Source organism: Lygodium microphyllum, chromosome 7 (assembly GCF_053477565.2).
Source record: "Lygodium microphyllum isolate KBCC chromosome 7, Lygodium_microphyllum_v1.1.10, whole genome shotgun sequence".
Classification (NCBI taxonomy): Eukaryota; Viridiplantae; Streptophyta; class Polypodiopsida; order Schizaeales; family Lygodiaceae; genus Lygodium; species Lygodium microphyllum.
Genome location: NC_141141.1, coordinates 57,299,737 through 57,320,329, shown reverse-complemented (window position 1 = coordinate 57,320,329; position 20,593 = coordinate 57,299,737). Strand labels below are relative to the sequence as shown.

Genomic DNA, 20,593 nt, shown 5'->3' with positions numbered 1-20,593 from the left:
AGCCCAGAGGCCTGACCAAAGAGTATCCAAACATCTAATGCCCTTCGAATGTTGTCCCTGTCCGCCTGCAAAATCATAAAGGTGTCATCAGCCAAAGATTGGCTAACGAAGTGCTGACCCAACGGAAGAGACAGCCCGGCCAGCTGAGCAGAGGCTGCCATGGAGGATAACATTGAAAGGACCGGGTGAGTCGCCAGGGCAAAGAAGAGAGGGCTCAAAGGACAACCCTGTCTGACCGAGCGTGCAAGGACAAATGGCTCTGTAACTCCACCATTAAGCATAACTCTGGAGGAAGCCTCAGCACTAATGGTGTAGATCAATCGGGACATTCATGTACCAAAGCCCATAGCCGACATGAGGTCTGCAATGAAAGACCAGTCCACATAATCAAACGCCTTTTCCAAGTCCAATTGGATCAATACCACTTCCTGACCGGAGTGCCGCGCATAGTCAATAGCCATCTGCATATTTAAGATATTATGCAGAATGTTGAGGCCCTTAATGAAACCATATTGGAGAGGATGCACAATAGCTGGAAGGTGCTTGTGGAGCCGATTCGCCAGCACTTTGGAGTAGATTTTATACATGGAGCCCATCAAAGAGATTGGTCTCCAGTGTTGCAACTTTGACGGCGAAGGGACCTTTGGAATTAGTTTGATAAGGCCTTCTTTCCATGAGGAGGGCATGACCCCCGTTTCCCACACCTGCTGAAACATGGCCACCAATGGCTTCACCAACTGCGTGGCCGAGGTCTGAAAGAATTCATTAGTGAGACCATCCCAGCCAGGACTTTTATCATTCGGCAGGTGCAACAAAACATCCATAACCTCGTCCTCGCAAATATCCGTCTCCAAAGCGGCTTGCATATCAACTGGAACCTGCTGGCGGACCAGATGATAGAAGACCAAGCGGGCATGCGTAACCTGGCTAGAAGGCGAGGAAGAGGAACCAAGAAGTTCCATAAAATAGTTTCTGCACATAGTGACAATGGTCTGCGGATCCGTAACCATGCGACCTTCCGAATCCTGGAGTCTGGTCATATTTTCGCGAGCCGGAGATGCATGCAAGGCGCGAAAGAACTTATGAGACTGGCAGGCGCTATCTTGCATTGTGTCCGTCAAGTTGAGCAGCTTGGCCTGTTGATAAGATTTCAACTGAAACACTTGAATAAGATGGGCCAACCACCTCTCCAGAGACAGCAGAAAATCATCATCAGGGGAATCCAGGAGCAAGGAACGGACCAAGGCCAGTAAGTCTTCTGCTGCATGTCGACGTCGGCGGCAAAGCGAGGCATGACGGATCCCATACTGGCGAGCAACCCGCTGCACATTAGAGAGCAGCCGTGCAAATGAAGGCCAGCCCTCAGAGGCGAAGTCCAATAAGAACCTCTCAATCAGCTGCTGCATATAGCCCTGGAAAATTGAATGCTTCAAATAAGAGGAGTTGAAACGTAACGGGAGCCTATCCAAGAATTGCACAAAAGGTGCAATAGAGTGTGCTCGCATCTCAAGCTGGAGGGGGAAATGGTCCGACAACGCATATTGCTGCAAGACCTTCATTTCCAGCATCTCGGGAAGAAAATCATCGCCCTGCATGATATACATTCTGTCCAGTCGCGACCAGGTAGTTGCATATTGTGCGGAATGAAAAGTAAACCCTGAAAAAGAAGGGTGAAGCCACGACCAAAGATCTTGCTTGAGCACGTGCAAAGCAAAGGAACTCCATACCCGGCTTTCCGGCGTATCCATTACCGAATGCCCTGAAGTGGACTGAGAAGAGTCAACACACATATTGAAATCTCCTATCAAGAACCCCCTTCGGCCGAGTGACATGGAGCCCTGCAAAGTGGACCAAAGATCCCGTCGGGATGCGAGATCGTTCGGAGCATAGAGGCCCAACAGCCATAAAATCTCTCCTTCGAATAAGACTTCGATCACCAGAAAGTGGCCCTGCACATCATTTTTAACAAGGACAGGCTGATATTTCTCATGGACAATCATCAGCACGCCCGAATAGTGCGTAGCATGGGTCCCTGCATAAAACAGACGGAATCCATGACAATCCATCACTTTTCCTGCTTCACCGTGACTTTTGTGCTCAACTGCACACAATACATCCCACTGGTTCTCGTGCAAGACGGTCCACATGGCATGTTGCTTATGGCGAGAGCAAATGCCTCGCACATTCCACGTGGCTATCTTCATGTATCCTCAAAGAAGGAAGTCAGGAACGAGGCACCTGCTGCCTCGATTTGACCTTTTCCGCGAGAGCATCCAGGACACCCTCATCCAGAAAATCAGCCAATACTGCAAAAGAATTCTGGCGACCTGCTTTGGAGGTAGAAGGGAAATCCACTGCCTTGGGAGAGGGGCAGGGATAACGCCGATCCCAGGGTGTAATAACATTTCCTTTGGCATCGAACGCCAGCTTGGCAAGTGGGCCTCTGGGGCCGTCGGTATAGGCTCTCCTTGGAGACGGATTGCAGGGGCCCAACGGGGCCGTAGGACGCGCAGCCTGCTGTGAAGTGGCCATTTCTTTCCGGCGCGTATACGTGCGCACGGAATCCTGGAAAGCGGGAGGCCCAGGATCCGCCAAGCCTGTATCCAACTTTTTACCTTTTTTAGGACGTGCCTCAATCCAGTCAGTGCGATGGGACTCCACACTCAGGACCTGTTGTTTGCATTTATCCATGACATGAGGAGACTGAAGGGCTTCCTGGGGCGTGGCATCAAGCACCATGTCGTCCTTGGGCAGCACAACCTGCGCATCCTCCGAGGACGATTGCTTTTCAGGGCATTCGGCCATGAAATGCCCCAATTTACCACATGAAAAGCAGTGGCCCGCAAAGTTGCCCCATTTTAAGTGAAAATACAAAGGATGCATGCCCGAACAATTGAGGCGAAGCCACGCGGGCCTTTTCCTGGCCGTGTCCCATAGCATGCATAAACGGTTGCGGTTCATCGCCCTGAGGCTTGGGGGAACCAGCACTGTTCCCACAACTGCCATCGCATCCTTCAACATGGGCCAATAGACCGCCGGACAGTTTTCCACCTCCACCCACACCGGGCATTCGCGTTGAAGCAGACGCTGGAAGTCGGCCATGGGGAGCCATGGCACAACATGAACCAAGCGGCGATCAAAGAATAGCGGCAACTTGGACAGGAGCTCAGCGTGATGCGTTTCCGATTTCAGCAGGACCTCATAAAACCCGCGAGGTCCAAGGAAGATCTCCTCAACAGACTCCCCTTGCAATAGATGGTGCAGCCACTGGCGAATATGCGAAAGCACTGGGATCCTGCCAGTGAAGAAAAGTATAACTGCACGGTCATAGAACACGGAGAAGGATCGCAAGACTGATTTGGGGTCCACCGTGGCTTCCAGCACATCATCCGTTCCTGCAACAGAAAAAGATTCGGTATTATGCTGGACATAATCGCCGAGCAGAGTATTGGCGAAGTCCAGCAAATGCTCCCGGTCAATTTCCTGCGAATCCACAGGATCAGAGGCCACTTGCGCGTAGCAGCGTTCCGGAGGACTCATTGGCTCATCAGGCGTATGCTTGGAGCGTTTGCCGGCAGGCGGCTGTTCAGAACTCGGCGGCAACTCCTCCGTGCATGGCACCATATCTTCCGGCTCCTCTGCATCGGAATCAGGGCCAAGGGCTGCCACCGTCCGGTCAAGAAAATCCAAATCCAGGCCAGCCATACTGCTGTCTTCACACAGAGGGCGAGCTCTCTGGTTGACAGGAGGTGAGCGATCTCTCTCTCTCTCTCTCTCTCTCTCTCTCGTGAGGCAGAGGTGCACGTCTGTGAACACAGAATTCTTTCTCTCTCTCTCTCTCTCTCGCACTCTCTCTTGCACACTCTTTCACTATACAAGGTCAGGTCTGCTCTCGTTATCAGTGCACAGGGGCAGCTTGCACTCGTACTAGATGTCTGGTCCGCAGGCTCAGGATAAGGGCGCTCAGAGGGCGTGCAGCAGACAACAGGACTGCAGGTCGCGTACTGCCTGGAAGCGTGAAGGCATGCCACGCAAGGCGGGGCAGAGCTGACCCTTCACCTCACTCGGACTGTGAATGAGGAGGAGATCTGGGCGAAACTCTGATTGCAGAGCAGAAATGGTAGCAACAGATGACAGGCGTGCAGGGGCAGGGCTCGCGGAAGGCTGGAACGGGCCAGGCAGAGGCAGCGTAACACTCTCTCTCTCTGGCGCACCCTGACAGGGACCCGTTGACCTTATGCAGATTAGTTGCAGAGCAGGGCACCGCAGGAAGGAAGGACGCGTGTCAGGTCGCAGAGCAGGTCAATGGTTGTTCGCAGTGCAGGTCGACGGCTGTTCGCAGGCAGGGCAGGGCTCGAGCAGAGCAGAACGGACCCTGCACAGGTCAGATAAAAGAGCTCAGGCAGCGCGCGAGGTAGAAACGCCCATCCGCTGGTCAGAGGAAGCACGTCCGTTGGTAGGTAAACACGTCCGCAGGTCCGCCATCGCTTCTCTTCTCTCTCTCTCTCTCTCTCTCTTCTCTCTCTCTCTCTCTCTCTCTCTCTCTCTCTCTCTCTCTCTCTCTCTCTCTCTCTCTCTCTCTCTCTCTCTCTCTCTCTCTCTCTCTCTCTCTTCATCTCGCCCCGTCCGTCCGTCACAGCCACGCCATCTCCCGCCATTGCCCGTCACAGCCACTCCTCGTCTCTCCCCGCCCGTCTCGCCCCGTCCGTCCGTCTCTCTCACCCCGCCCGTCTCGCCTCGTCTCGCCTCGCCCCGTCCATCTCGCCATCTCGCCCCATCCATCCGTCTCTCTCCCTCCGTCTCACCCTATCATCGATCCGTCGGAGGGAGCCGTCATCACGCCACGCTCCCGACATCACGCCACGCTCCGTCCGAGTCCCCAAACCTCCACACTTCCCGTCCGAATCCACTGGAAATCGGACGCCCTCTCGTCCAACTCGGACACTACCACGTGGACTAAACTGTCCGAGTCTCCACAATCGGACGACGCTCGTCCGAGTCTCCGCCCTCATCCGACTCGGACACCAGTCCCTCGTCCGAGTCGCACAATCAGACGCCCCATCTCCACGTGACCACGCGCCTCGTTGTCCGAGTCGCCGGACCACGCACGCCACCCTGCCCCGGCCATCGCCCTCCCTGCTCCCTCGACAGGAGCAGTCGCCATCTCTCCTCTCCTCGCAGACCCCGGCCTCGGCACCCATATCACCCCACCGCCACTAGCCCTGCCCGTACCCAACTTTTCCGCCACCGCCCATCACGCATCTGCAACCACAATGAGGCCGGATGCCCACATCCCCTGAGCAAGCCCCGGAACCGTGAGGAAGGGATGGGCTCGAACAAGACATCCCCATCACCAAGCAGCCACACAAGGGGGGAGAAGAATGAGAAATACTCAGCGATTTGGAGCAGCATTAACAAGGTGACAGACTACCACACAAGGAAAGGCATGGAGGCCCTCCGAGATGTATGCAAGGCACATGACCAAGACATTAGCAACATCAAGGAAATCATGGCAGCAATGTGCGAGGAAACTGCACACCAAATCAAGGAGGAAATAAGTACGAAAGTGCAAGAATGGAAGAACGAAATCTACGCCGAGATCACATCACACTTCACCTCCTGGAAGGTGGACATTGAAACGTCCCTCCAGGAGAGAAACAGGGTGATCGAAGAACTGAGACACGAGCTCGATGAATATAGAAACCAGCTGGACCTACTCAAGAAGGAGGAAGGAGAAATCACCGAAACAACGCCCAACAAGGTGCAATCCGAGATCAACGAGCTGAAGACACAAGTAACAAAGGAGCTCAACACGTGGGCGAATATAGTGAAACAAGCACATGCCGAAGTGGCCAAGAACTCCAAATGGATTGAGGTAGCCAAGAAGTCGCCAACAAAGAAGGAGGAGTTTGTGAATGCAGCACTGGAGGAGGAGAAAAGGAGAAAGCTTAGAGCGCTCCACATCCGGGTGGTCGGATGGAAGGAAGGGGATAGCCCCCTGGCAGATGCCCAACAGATATGTGGAAAGCTGGGAGTAGAGGACCCTCAAATAGTGGAGAATGCATGGCGTGTAGGGAAAGACCTCACCAAGGGAAGGCCTCTTATCCTCAAATTTGCCAACTTAGAATCCAAACGAGCCTTCCTCTCTAAAAGGACAGCTCTAAAAGGGGAAAAAGTCTACCTGGAGAATGACCTCACACCCGCACAGGTGGCACACCATAAAGAATGCATGCCACAAATCCTGGAGGCTCGCAAAGCTGGAAAATGGGCAGTATACAGAGATGGTCGGGTCATCATCACAGATAAGCGCCAATGACGGGGCGCGGCCTATGAGACCCACCTGAGTTTTGCAGTGTGGAACTGCAACGGAGCTATGAAGACAGATGCAGGATTATTCCAAGAGACCTTCACTGGCAAGGACATCGTCCTCTACACAGAAACCCACCAAAGCCCAGGCACCTACTTACCAGAAGTGAGGGGATATAGATGGGAGACAGCATGCCGCCCTAGAGCCCGAACAAAAGGAGGGACCTGAGGGTCCGGAGGGGTGGCTGTGTTGTACAGGGAGGAGCTACAGCCCATGGTGCAAGTCATGCGGAAAGATGAGGAAGCCCGGTTTATGTGGATTCGGATACACACAGATCGCCCCCGAGACATATACATGGCAGTGTGCTATTTCCCGCCAGCACACTCCCCATACGCACCACAGAAGGGCGAGTCACCATACCTACCACTGTACGAAGATATCATGCACTACTCCAGCTTGGGGGATGTCATGTTGGCTGGAGACTTCAACGCACGCACAGCACAAAGGCAGACCCCCTTCTTCGAGACCGAAGACCACATGTACAAAGAGATTGCACCGGAGGAGATAGGACTTAACTGGGTGTCACAGGACACAGCTAAGTGCACCGAATATGGCGAACACCTACTGGCGTTAGGGGGGGCACACGGACTGGCCATCCTCAACGGCCTCGACAGATGGCCCGGGTCGGATGCCCTCACATGCTTCCCACACAAGCACGTGGCCAACTGCATCGAACACAGAAACTGGGAGCAAGCACAGTGGACTATATCCTCGGCCCTCTATCACTTATCCCCGACATCCAGTCCTTTAAAATATCACCTCGCCCACTTGCAGTGGTTGCCGACCATGCATACCTACAATTTGACATAACCTGCAGGTATGACCTAACCCCCCCAGCAAGCAACCCCCCAAGATTCCCCAGGTACCACTTTACCAGGCTAACTGCGAGCGCATACTCCGACCATCTCTATTGGAGCCTACAAGAAATGAACCCCCACGCACCCCTGGAGGAGGTCACAGCACAGTTGGCGGGCACACTATACACCTCAGCTGCCGAATACTTCCCCCACACATCCCCCTCCCCCCACCCCACCCCTCCGAACAAGAATGTCCCAAAGAATAGCTGGTATGACGCAGAGTGCAGGGAAACCCGGCTCCGTCTTCAACAGGACGAAGCACGGGAAATACACACGCATAAATAGGCACGCTTGATCTTCCGTCGCCTAGTGCGACAGAAGAAACGAGCCTACCTCTCCAAAGTGGAACACGAATTCTACCAGCTATTCTTAGGACAGGACAGCAAAGAGGCATGGAAGGCGTTTCAGGACCCCGAGCCCAGACGCCCATCACCTCCCCGGACACTTGGCACGCATATGCAACCTCACTATACCAAGTACCCAAGCAGCCCCAGCTACCCCGGCCCCCAGGGAGTAGACCCGGATCATCCACATTCTTCAGCACGGGGCGGGTTCGGGACGCCATTGACAGACTCCAAAATGGCCGTGCCCAAGACCACGAAGGTTTGGTAGCGGAGCATTTGACCCATGCTAGAGACATACTGGCACCTCTCCTAGCACACATGTTCAACAGAGCCCTATGCGAAGGCTTCCCAGCCAGTTGGTCAGCCAACACCATAATACCTATCCTGAAGGCCGGAGACCCCATGGTTCCCACGAACTACCGAACAGTCATGGTTGGCCATGTACTAGCCAAGCTCTATGGATCCATACTGGACCACGAACTGAGCAAGTGGGCAGAGCAACACCAACACCGAGCAGCAGGACAAGCAGGGTTTAGGAGGGGGTTCTGCACCCTTGACCATATCCTCACACTGAGAGCCATCACAGAGGAGGGCAGAGCACATGGAAGACGGGTGTACTGCTGCTTCGTGGACTTCCGCAAGGCCTTTGACACAATCCCACGAGCGAGGCTCACGCAGAGACTACAGGAACTGGAGGTACCAACAGAAATACGATGGGGGATACTGGCACTAAACGAATCGGTAACGAGCCGAGTTCGGGCACCGGGAGGGCTGTCAAAGGAGATCACCAGCACCATCGGAGTCAAGCAGGGATGCCCACTCTCGCCCACCCTATTTGGCCTCTACATTGATGAGATCTCAGAGTACATAGATAGATTGGGCGAGGAGGGATCCAGCCTGGGAGGGACACTGATACCTATCTTACTATATGCGGACGACATAGTCCTCATCTCCAGCACACCCGAAGGGCTGCAGCACCAACTAGACGCACTACAGGCCTTCTGCCAAGACAAAGACCTAACTGTGAACCTGGGGAAAACCAAGGTCATGGTGTTCAACACGTCAACCCAATGGCTCCGACGGTCGGTACCCCCCTTCACATACAGTGGAGAAACCGTGACGTGGTCCAAAGATACGTCTATCTGGGGATTACATTCTCTGGACCGAGATTTACCCTAAGAAAAGCCGCAGAAGATAGACTAACCTGAGGCTATGCAGCCCTTGGGTCAATGGAGAACCAATGTGCCCGCATACAGTTCCAGGAACCCCGGACAAAGCTCTGGCTTTTTGACACCTTGGTCACACCAGCCCTCCTGTACGGGGCTCCCATATGGGGGTCCAATCTCTACCACACATGGAGGGCCCCACAGGATCAGCCACTGCCTAAGGAGGAGGCCACCTATGAGGGATGGGACCAGATGGAGAGACCCCTAATACTTATGATCTCACGGATGATCCGAAGCAAGCCCTCCGTACCACATGAGATCATCCGCGCAGAGCTGGGGGCACCGCCCCTCGTGGCTGAGGCCCTCTTCCAGACCGTGTATTTCTTGCGGCGAATATGGGACCTGCCCCGGCACCGGTACCCCAGACTCGCCCTGAAGTCATCCAAACAGCTAGCAACACAAGGGGACACTGAGTGCTGGTATGCCCGAACAGAGACCTGGCTACGGCTCCATGGCTTGCACATGGACCACCTCCCCCCACTACAATACAGCCTAGACTGCCCACACCTGGAGCTCAGCCGAGAGGAGGTAAATCGCATCACCAGAATGGATATCATCCAGACAGACACCACCAGGACATGGGTGACCCCCACATCGGAACTAGGAACCAAGAAGGCTTTCTACCGAGAACACTTCCTGCATATCTCCCCGGACGGCTTCATCACCCGCCCAAGCTACATGGACACACACCTGTCTCACGGGGTCAGAAGTGCCATCGGACAGATCCGCACGTCCTCACACCAACTACGGGTCGAAACGGGTAGATACGGGGCCAACCCCCTCCCCCCAAAAGACCGAATCTGTCAGCTCTGCCATCTCGAGCCAGAGACAGAGGAACACTATATCTGTAGATGCCCAGTGTACTACGAAATCCGGGGACGCTTCCACTGCCTATTCAGCGAAGGATTCGGACCACTCTCCAAGGTGATGGAATTCAAAGACCAGAGATGCCTGGGGCTCTTTCTACTGGAAATACGACGCCACAGAGACCACCTCCTACGAACCACGGAGCAAAGACAAGGAGCCACCAACCAATGCACACTCAACGACTTCTACCAAATACCAGCTACCCTCCCCACCACCGAGGCCCCACCAGCCCAACCGGCCTCCCGGCCCCCGGGGACCACCTTAGAAATAGCCACAGCAAGAGGTAAAGCCCGGCGACCACGCCCCGCCGGCCCTCGTCCCCGCAGAAGACACTGGTCGAAGATACAAGGGATACTACGCCGCCATCGGAGGGCCTTGCCCCGCCGCTTTAGCCTCTCCATGCTGGACCGACCCATGCGGGACATCTTAGGATGAACACCCCAAGAGCAGTTCCACACTGCACTGGGAGTACCTCTAGATTGTATCTAGTCCGGATATCATTTTTGTACCTACTCAATTTAGTTCAACATAGCATAAATGTTAGCTTCACTGGGACTTTTGAAATCTCCCAGACATTTATATGCAACATTTTGGTCTCATAGGCCAACTTGGCCTGTTGTAGACGTTAATATAACTTTCTTTCTTTCTTTCTTTCTTTCTCTCTCTCTCTCTCTCTCTCTCTCTCTCTCTCTCTCTCTCTCTCTTTCGTGAAGATAATTGAATTAAGTAGTAAATATATACATTAGACCATCAGGCGAGATAGAAGTAACATTCAAACTCTCTCTCTCTCTCTCACTCACACACACACACCCCCAGCCCCCCACTTCCCAGGCCCGCGCCACCACCCAGGCCTCCCCCCCTCCCTCAGCCCGAACCCCCCCCCCCCCCCTTCAAGCCTACCCCTAGCCACAAGCCTCCCGGACGCTACCCCCGCACCTAGACCCATCACCCTCCTGGCCAATCACACCACCTCCAGGTCCAGCTAGCACCCTGACAACCCTGCCATCTCCCGCCACTGGCCCGATCAGCCCTCCACCCAACACCTGCAATGGGGCCAAACAGCCCATGACCCCAACCCGCTAGGCAAGACGAGCGGACTGATAGGATGGGCTCGAGCAAAGCATCACCATCGCCAAGCAACCCCACAAGAGGGGAGAAAAATGAAAAATACTCGACGATCTCGAGCAGCATCGACAAGGTGACAGACTACCACACAAGGAAAAGCACGGAGGCCCTACGAGACTTATGCAAGATGCACAACCAAGACATCAGCAACATCAAGATAATCATGGCTGCAATGTGCACGGAAACCGCACACCAAATCAAGGAGGAAATAAGCTCAAAAGTGCAAGAATGGAAGAACGAAATCTACGCCGAGATCATAGCACACTTCACCTCTTGGAAGGTGGACATTGAAATGTCCCTCCAAGAGAGAAATAGGGTGATTGAAGAGCTGAGGCATGAGCTTGATGACTACAAAAACCAGCTTGACCTCCTCAAGGAGGAGGAAGGGGAAATTACCGAAACAACGCCTACAAAGGTGAAAACCGAGATCTACGAGCTAAAGACACACATGACAAAGGAGCTCAACACATGGGCAAACATAGTTAAACAAGCATGAGCCGAGGTGGCCGAGAACTCCAAGTGGATTGAAGTAGCGAAGAAGGCACCAACAAAGAAGGAGAAATTTGTGAATGCGGGATTGGAAGAGGAGGAAAGGAGAAAGCTTAGAGCGCTCCACATCTGGGTGGTAGGATGGATGGAGGGAGACAGTCACCCTGGCAGATGCCAAGAAGATATGTGAAAAGTTGGGAGTTGAGGACCCCACAATAGTGGAGAATGCATGGTGCGTAGGGAAAGACCTCACCAAAAGCCGACCTCTCATCCTCGAATTCGCCAACCTAGAATCCCAACGAGTCTTCCTCTCTAAAACTCTAAAAGGGGAAAAGGTCTATCTGGAGGATGACCTCACACCTGCACAGATGGCACACCATAAGGAATGCATGCCACAAATCCTGGAAGCATGCAAACCAGGGAAATGGGTAGTATACCAAGACGGCCGTGTCATCGTCACAGATAAACACCAATGATGGGGCGCGGCCTATGAGACCCACCTGAGGTTTGCAGTATGGAACTGCAACAGAGCTATGAAGATAGACATAGGACTATTCCAAGAGACCTTCACGGACAAGGATATCATCCTATACATAGAAACCCACCAGAGCCCACGCCCACACCTACCTGAAGTAGGAGATACAAATGGGAGATGGCATGCCGCCCTAGAGCCCAAACAAAAGGAGGGACCCAAGGGTCCGGAGGAGTTGCAGTGCTATATAGGGAGGAGTTACAGCCCATGGTGCAAGTCATGAGGAAAGATGAGGAGGCCTGGTTCATGTGGATCCGGTTACACACAAATCACCTTCGAGACATCTACATGGCGGTGTGCTACTTCCCCCCAACACACTCCCCATACGCGCCACAAAAGGGGGAGTCACCATACCTACCAAAGTACGAGGACATCATGCACTACTCCAACTTGGGGGATGTCATGTTGGCCGGAGACTTCAATGCCCGCATAGCACAGAGACAAACTCCCTTCTTCGAGAGCAAAGACCACATATACAAAGAGATAGCACCGGAGGAGATAGGGCTCAACCTACATCATAAGATATAGCTGAATGCAGCGAATATGGCAGCCACCTACTAGTGCTAGGGGGCGCGCACAGATTAGCCATCCTCAACGAGCTGGACAGATGGCCGGGATCGGACCCCCTCACATGCTTCCCATATAAGCATGCGGCTAAATGCTACAAACATGGAGCACCAAGAGCACCTACACAGAAACTGGGAGCAAGCACAATGGATTACATACTTGGGCCCCTATCACTTATCCCTGACATCCAGTCCTTCAAAATATCACCCCGTCCGCTCGCAATGGCCACCAACCATGCCTACTTGCAGTTTGACATCGCCTGTAGATATGACCCAACCCCCCCAGCAAGGAGTCTCCCAAGATTCCCCGAGTACCCCTTCACTAAGTTAACTGCGAGCGCTTATTCCAACAACCTCTATTGGAGCCTACAGGAAATGAACCCCTACTCACCCTTGGAGGAGATCACAGCACAACTAGCGAGAATACTCCACACCTCCGCGGCCAAGTACTTCCCCCGCACATCCCCCCATCCCTCCCCTCTAGACAAGAATGTCCCACAGAATAGCTAGTACGACGCAGAGTGCAGAGAAACCTAGCTCCGTCTTCAACAGGACGAAGCACGGGGAGTACACACGCACAAACAAGCACACCTGATCTTCAGTCGCCTCGTATGAAGGAAGAAACAGGCCTACCTATCCAAAGTGGAACGCGGATTCTACCAACTATTCTTGGGATAGGACAACAAGGAGGCATGGAAGGCATTCCCGAAGCCCCATGCTAAAACACCCATTACCTCCCCGGACACATGGCATGCATATGCGACCTCATTGTACCAAATACCCAGGCAGCCCCCACTGCCCTGACCACCAAGGAGCAGACCCGAGTCATCTACATTCTTTGGCATGGAGCAAGTTCAAGATGCCATTGATAGACTACAGAATGGCTAAGCCCAAGACCATGAACGCTTAGTAGCAGAGCACCTAACCCATGCCCAGGACGTACTTGCACCCCTTCTAGCCAACATGCTCAACAAAGCCTTATGTGAGGGCTTCCCTGCCAGCTGGTCGGCCAACACCATAATACCTATCCTGAAGATTGGAGATCCCATGGCGCCCACAAACTACCGAACAGTCATGGTTGGCCATGTACTAGCCAAGCTCTATGGATCCATCCTGGACCACAAGCTGAGCAAGTGGGTGGAGCAACACTAGCATCGAATAACTGAACAAGCAGGGTTCAGGAGGGGGTACTCCACTCTTGACCATATCCTCACACTTAGAGCCATTATAGAGAAGGGCAGGGCACACAAGAGGAGGCATGTTTACTACTGCTTTGTGGACTTCCGCAAGGCCTTCAACACGGTACCATGAGCCAAGCTCATGCAGAGAGTACAAGAACTAAAGGTCCCGCCTAAAATGCGTTGGGGGATACTGGCACTATACAAATCGGTCACGGATCGAGTCCGAACACCAGGGGGGCTATCAAAGGAGATAACCAGCACCATTGGATCTAAACATGAAAGGGAGCGACGGATCGAAGGTTGGACTTGAGAGCTATGGCGGGAGAGCAAAAGCAAAAAAGGGAGAGACTAGAAATGGGAACTCCAACAGTCACAATGTGTGACCGGGCCTTCCTTTATTCAAACTGTCACTAAAAGAATAAAGAATAAAGTGACGGTGACGGGCGCCCGCCACCTGCAGTGTGCAATGGCAGTGACTGTCAGTGTAGTAATACACGGGCGGCTAGACAAAGGCGCCTTTACCCCCAACAACCTCCCACTTAAAGGCGAATCAGCCCCAGTGAGGAGTGAAAAGAAAAAGAAAAAAGACAGTACAACATGTACACATGTACAACAGGATGAGGAAAGACGTCATCTCATCCCACGCCCATCAACCTCCTAAGGAAGGCAAAGCACTCTGTAGAGAGGCTTTTCGTGAGCAGATCTGCAGGATTCTGGTCAGTCGAGATCTTGACAAGATCAACAGACTTCTCCTCAACGACCCCACGTATGAAGTGATACCTCACCTCAATGTGTTTCGTCGTCGCATGGAAGACCAGATTCTTGGGGATTCTTGGCTAACTGAATAGCACTCATAGAATCCGAATGTAGTATAGGGATAGAATCAATACCAAGGTCAGCAACTAAACGACCCAACCAAATGGCCTCCTTGCAAGCCTCAGTGGCTGCAACATACTCGGCCTCTGTAGTAGAAAGGGCCATGCATTTCTGCACCCTGGACATCCAAGAATGTAAATACATAGTCGGAAGTGGACTTCCTACTATCTGTCTATCCTGCATAATCAGAGCTAGTGTACCCCATGACTCCTATATCCTGGCTGCCATAGCATATGCACATATCTGCAGTGCCCTTCAGGTACCTCATGATACCCTTCACGGCATCCCAATGCTTCTTGCCAGGTGTAGCCATATAGCGTACCACAACACCAACTGCAAAGGCAATATCTGAACGAGTGGCTATCATGGCATACATAAGACTGCCCCACTGCGGATGCATAGGGAATCTTGGCCATCTCGGCCCTCTGCTCATCTGTCTGCGGACAATCAGTCTATGATACCTTCACATAAGAAGGCAATGGATAGCCAATAGGCTTTACATCCTGCATGCGGAAGCGCTCAAGGACTTTATGAATGTACTCCCTCTGTGACAAGTAGAGGAGTCCCTGATGCCTATCGCGTCTAATGCACATACCAAGTATGTGAGCGGCCTATCCCAGATCTTTCATCTCAAAGCTCTTCTTGAGCTGAGCCTTAAGAGCATCTAGCTCATTATGAGCTTTTCCTGCTATCAACATATCATCCACATAGAGTACCAAAATCAATAAAGAACCATCATGGGCTTTCTTCTGTAAAGACACGGATCCATAGCACTCCAGCTGTAGCCCTGTGACTGCATAAAGGCATCAAACTTATGATACCACTCCCTAGGTGCCTGTTTCAAGCCATAAAGACTTTTCTTCAATTTGCACACTAGGTGCTGCCTGCCAAGTTCTGCAAAGCCCTTACACTGCTCCATATAAATCTCATCATGCAAATCCCCATGTAAGAAAGCCGTCTTGATATCCATCTGGTATAAATCCAAGTCAAGCTGAGCAACCAAAGCCAAGACTAAGCGCAGGGTGGTCATCTTAACCACAGGAGAAAAGACCTCGTCAAAGTCCACACCATGCTCCTACTTAAAATCCTTTGCTACCAATCTAGCCTTGTATGCCGGCTTGACTAAGCGCAGGGTGGTCATCTTAACCACAGGAGAAAAGACCTCGTCAAAGTCCACACCATGCTCCTACTTAAAATCCTTTGCTACCAATCTAGCCTTGTATGCCGGCTTGGGGTGTCCAGGGGTACTTTTTAGCTTGTACACCCACTTGCATGGCAAAGCCTTCTTGCCCGTAGGCAAGGAAACCAAATCCCAAGTATCATTCTTATGCAGGGAGTCTATCTCAGACTACATAGCCCTCTCCCAGGAGTGACTGTCACCCCTGCACATAGCCTCATCATAGGTGAAAGGCTCTCCTACATCTGTAACCAAGACATAATGAATCGAGGGCTGAAATCTATCAGGTGGACATTTGTCTCTAGTAGACTGTCTCACAGCAGGCTCTGCTGCCTGCCCAACTGCTTGTCCAACACCCTGACCATGAGCATCTACTGCAACTGTAGGCTGTCCAACTAGCTGTGCGGGAGCTCTCGGCTCCTCTTGAAATATGACCCTGTGGATCTCAGCAACTCTCTCAGGCTTCCTATGCATTTTGTCTTCATGGAAGACTACATCATGACTGCGGATGACTTTCCGACCTGCGGATCCCAGAGACGGTAACCCATCTCGCCTGCATCCCCATAACCAAGGAAAATGCATTTGACACTCTTGGGATCCAGCTTACTTCTCTTGTCCCTGGGCACATGGCAAAATGCCTCATATCCAAAGACACGGAGATGCGCATAAGAGGGAGGTTTTCCAGTCCATACCTCCTCTGCAACCTGGAAATCCAAACCACTAGAGGGTGATCTGTTTATGACATGCACAGCTGTACTAACTGCCTCAGCCCAAAAGCTCTGTGGTAGGCCTGCATGGCTAAGCATACTGCATACACGCTCCTGGATGGTTCTATTCATCCGCTCAACCAAACCATTCTGGGAGGGGGTGTAGGGAGCGGTCAACTAACGCTTAATACCCCTCTCATCACATAATTGCTCAAAAGCACGTGAGACATACTCACCCCCATTATCTGTCCTTAGGCATTTTAGCCTTTACCCAGACTGGTTGTCAACCAATGCAAGCCACCTCTGAAACACAGCCAAGACATCGGATTTCAGCTTAATGGGATAAGCCCAAACTTTCCGTGAAAAATCATCTATGAACGTAACAAAATACTTTGCACCACCCATAGACTGACAAGGCATGGACCCATAGATATCCGAATGTACCAATGCCAAGGACTCACTTATGCGTGGCCTACCAGACTTCTTATGCGTAGACCTAGTTTGTCTGCCATAAAGACAATGCTCACATAAATCAAAACATGCATAATCAAGGGATAGTAAGTACTGCAAACCAGAAAGCATTTTCATTCCCTTCAAAGACATATGGCCCAAACAGGCATGCCAAAGAGATACATGTGGGATAGAACCCACAGACAAAACATTATCAAGGGAAGAAGTTGATACAATCAAGGGGTAGAGACTGCTAGCCTTGGCACCTCTCGCAATCACAAGTCTGCCATGAGTGATCTTCCATGTAGAGTCTCCAAAACACACATGATATCCTGCATCATCAAGCTGTCCAGTTGACATGAGACTGCGTGTCAAAGCAGGTACATGACGTACATCCTGCATAACAAAATTGCTGTCAGAAGGAAACTGCAGCCTAACATCACCAATGCCCACAATATCAAGAGAGCTGTCATCACCCAAGTGCACAGAACCCGAAACAGTATGGTATGAATGAAACCACTCTCGGCAAGGTGTCACATGAAAGGACACACCTGAGTCCAAGAGCCAACACTGTGCATACATAGAGTGTATCTCTGTCATTTGCGAAGCACTAGAAGAAGCTACTAGGATATAATCATCATCATCAACATTCTCAGGCTGCATAACATTGATCTCTTCAATTTTAACACTGGACTTTGCAGGTACTATGCTGCGATTAGAAGACTTATCCTGCACTTTGTTTTTCCCCTTATCTTTGCGCAATTCATGGCATTGTGGCCTAATATGGTCATTTTTCCCACAATGGTGACAAATAACATCTGCATTCTTGCCACGGGATTTGCTACGTGACTTCCCACGAGACTGGGACCGAGATTTCTAAGAATCCCGTCCACGGCCACTACCACTGCCATGCTTTCCATATCCATCATTCTTGCCTCTAACTGTCATAGCATGAGACACACGAGAGACATCCAAATTCTTACGGTTAACCTCTTCCTACAGAAGAGCACTCTCAACATCAGATAATTTCAAGGTAGTAGTAGAGGCACATAATGCAGTGTGGAATACATCCCATGATTCATTAAGAGTACCAAGCAAGAAAAGAGGAATGACATCCTCTGCAAAAGTGATGTCCTGCGAAGTCAAGTTCTTGAGTATAGCATGGAACTGGCTCAAGTGAGCAGACATAGTCACATTCTCCTTCATGCGCAAATCCATAAGCTGCTTCAGCTAATACATCTGACTCGCTGGACTTTTCTTGTCATAGAGATTTTTTATAGTTTCTCACAACTGTCGTGCACTCTGTTCTTCCTCAAAGACATTATAGTGAACCTGTTCTGTGAGAGACAATATAATAGTAGACTTGCATAACTCATCAAGCTCAAGCCATTCCTCATCTGGCATAGTTACAAGCGGATGCCCGCATAACCTCAAAGGTTTGATCTGCGATTTCTGCACCAACACCTGCCCAATCTGGCTCTTCTAATAAGAGTAATTCGTACCATCAAGCTTAGTGATGTTGAAAATAGCATAATCAGTGGACGAACTTGCCATAATGCAGACTGGAAGACTGTAGACAGTTCAAAACTGCTTGTTGTTTACTGCAGAAAATGACCAAAAAATCACCAAAATCGAGGAAAAATGGCGAAGAAAGTGGAACCAAAGCTACTGCCCACCAAGTACTAGTGAAAGTACATCATTTCAGAGTGTTTCAGCATGAAAAATCCATGTCATTCCATACATATATGCTTGCTGTAATAAATTTCAAATTTCAATGAAAGAGAGCTAACAGTACCAAAATCGGATCCCAAGGCAATCAGATACTGCCAAGACCAAAGCCGGCATCATGCGGGCATAGCATAAGCATATGACGATCGATAACCATGAATCCAACATCCAAGTATGTCATACAAACATCTTCCCGTGAGTAGGTACACCCCCCAAGCAACAGGGCCAAGTATTCCTGCCACTACCAAAACTTAACACAAGTAGGTGTCAGTTCACAAAGATACAAATCCAAAACTGAGACTTAGCTCATAAGCATACAATGAACCAAGACATATAATGTATCATCCCAAAGGTAAGACGTCCCAAAGTCTCAAGTGTCTGTAACTGCTCAATAGCATATAACGGCTCAATGCATAAAAGTACCACCTGCTCAATGTTTGATAAGCATTCAAGAATGCTCCCACTAGCATAAAAGCTATATGTACGAGCTCAAGAGCTCAAGCCAAGGCAAGACACAGTCCCAATGACATAAGTCCAAGACAATACATCAATAGTATATCCCGAACATGTAGGCGGTAGAGCATCCGTATGAAGCATCCATAAGCATGTAAGACATCAAGTACATCCCAAGATACAACTCTGGCAAGCTAATAAATAGCTCAAGTAAGCTCCGAGAATCCAAGGTCAAGCCAAGACCGAGCTCCATTAGCAATAGGCTCCAAACAATGTAACTAGCATGTAGTAATGGCATAGGCTAAGCATGTCAAGACCGGTCAAACATAAGCAACATACATGCCATAAGTACATCCAAGACGGAGCATCCAAATGCTTTGCAAAGCGAGCTCAAGCTCAACCAACGATCCCGAATCAAAACCAAGCTCTATGTCGAGCCCGAAATCTCAATACATCACCATATATGTCCGAAACATAGCCCGAAAAGCATAAGCATAAGTATACATGAGTCAAATGACTTCAGCCCAACTGTGTACAGCAGTGATTTACTGTTCAAAACTGAGAATTTCAGCACCAAAATCAGCTCCAAATGGTTTCCAAACAATAGGCATACATTCCCCTAACATTCGAGCATCAAACGAGACCAACCAAGCATCAAATGACAATGCCAAACAAGCTGTAGCATCAAATGTCAGTGTAACACTGTCATAAACTGCCTGTGGACTGTTATGACAGTCCCAAAACAGTGTTAAATTAGTCCAAATGCTATGCCAACACATCAACCATCAAAACCAAGCATCAAAGCATGTTCATATGCCCGAAATGGAGCCTTTCCAAGTGCCAATGGAGGAGGAGAGCTGCTGTTGTGACTATCAATGCTGAAGACACATATGGGAGGGCCGCGTGATTCCGCCAACTGTAAATGCTGGTCCTGGGGCTGCAAAAAATGGTGGCCAAGCTTCGGAGGGGTCCGGTTAGAGCCAAGGAAGGCCTCAAACAAGCTCCAACAAGTCTTGTTCAAAGGCAAGTGAGATATGAATCAAGGGAGCTTCAATGGTGGCTGCCCCAATCTTGTTTACAGTCTATGAGACCTGAGAACTGAAGTAAGCCTTGAAGAAAATGATCAAATACCTCTGATGTAATGCCCTGAAGGTGCCCAACAATGCCGGGAAGGTGCTCGGGAAGCCGAGGAGTGATGGGAGCTCGAATGAGTTGGGGATATGGCTGCCGGGAAGGAGACCCAATGCAAGTAGGGAGTCGATGGGATGCTGAGAATGCCACGAACCAAGCTCAAGAGTCGGAAAGCAAAGCTCCGATACCAGTTGAAAGGGAGTGACGGATCGAAGGTTGGACTCGAGAGCTATGGCGGGAGAGCAAGAGCAAGAAAGGGAGAGACTAGAAATGGAAACTCCAATAGTCACAATGTGTGACCGGTCCTTCCTTTATCAAACTGTCACTAAAAGAATAAAGAATAAAGTGACGGTGACGGGCGCCCGCCACCTGCAGTGTGCAGTGGCGGTGACTGTCAGTGTAGTAATACACGGGCGGCTAGGCAGAGGTGCCTTTACCGCCAACAAAACAGGGATGCCAACTCTCACCTACTTTATTTGGTCTCTACATTGATGAGATATCAAAGTACATGGATAGA

At 51.0% G+C, this 20,593-nt stretch overlaps 1 protein-coding gene and 1 pseudogene across 3 annotated transcripts in view; one reads left to right on the top strand and one right to left on the bottom strand.

Annotated features, from left to right (window-relative positions):
- LOC148033477 (uncharacterized) overlaps positions 1-20,593 on the bottom strand; it is a 277,944-nt gene that overhangs the window by 185,126 nt on the left and 72,225 nt on the right. The gene's annotated exons all lie outside the window — the stretch shown is intronic.
- On the top strand, positions 8,639-10,096 carry LOC148033480 (uncharacterized; annotated as a pseudogene).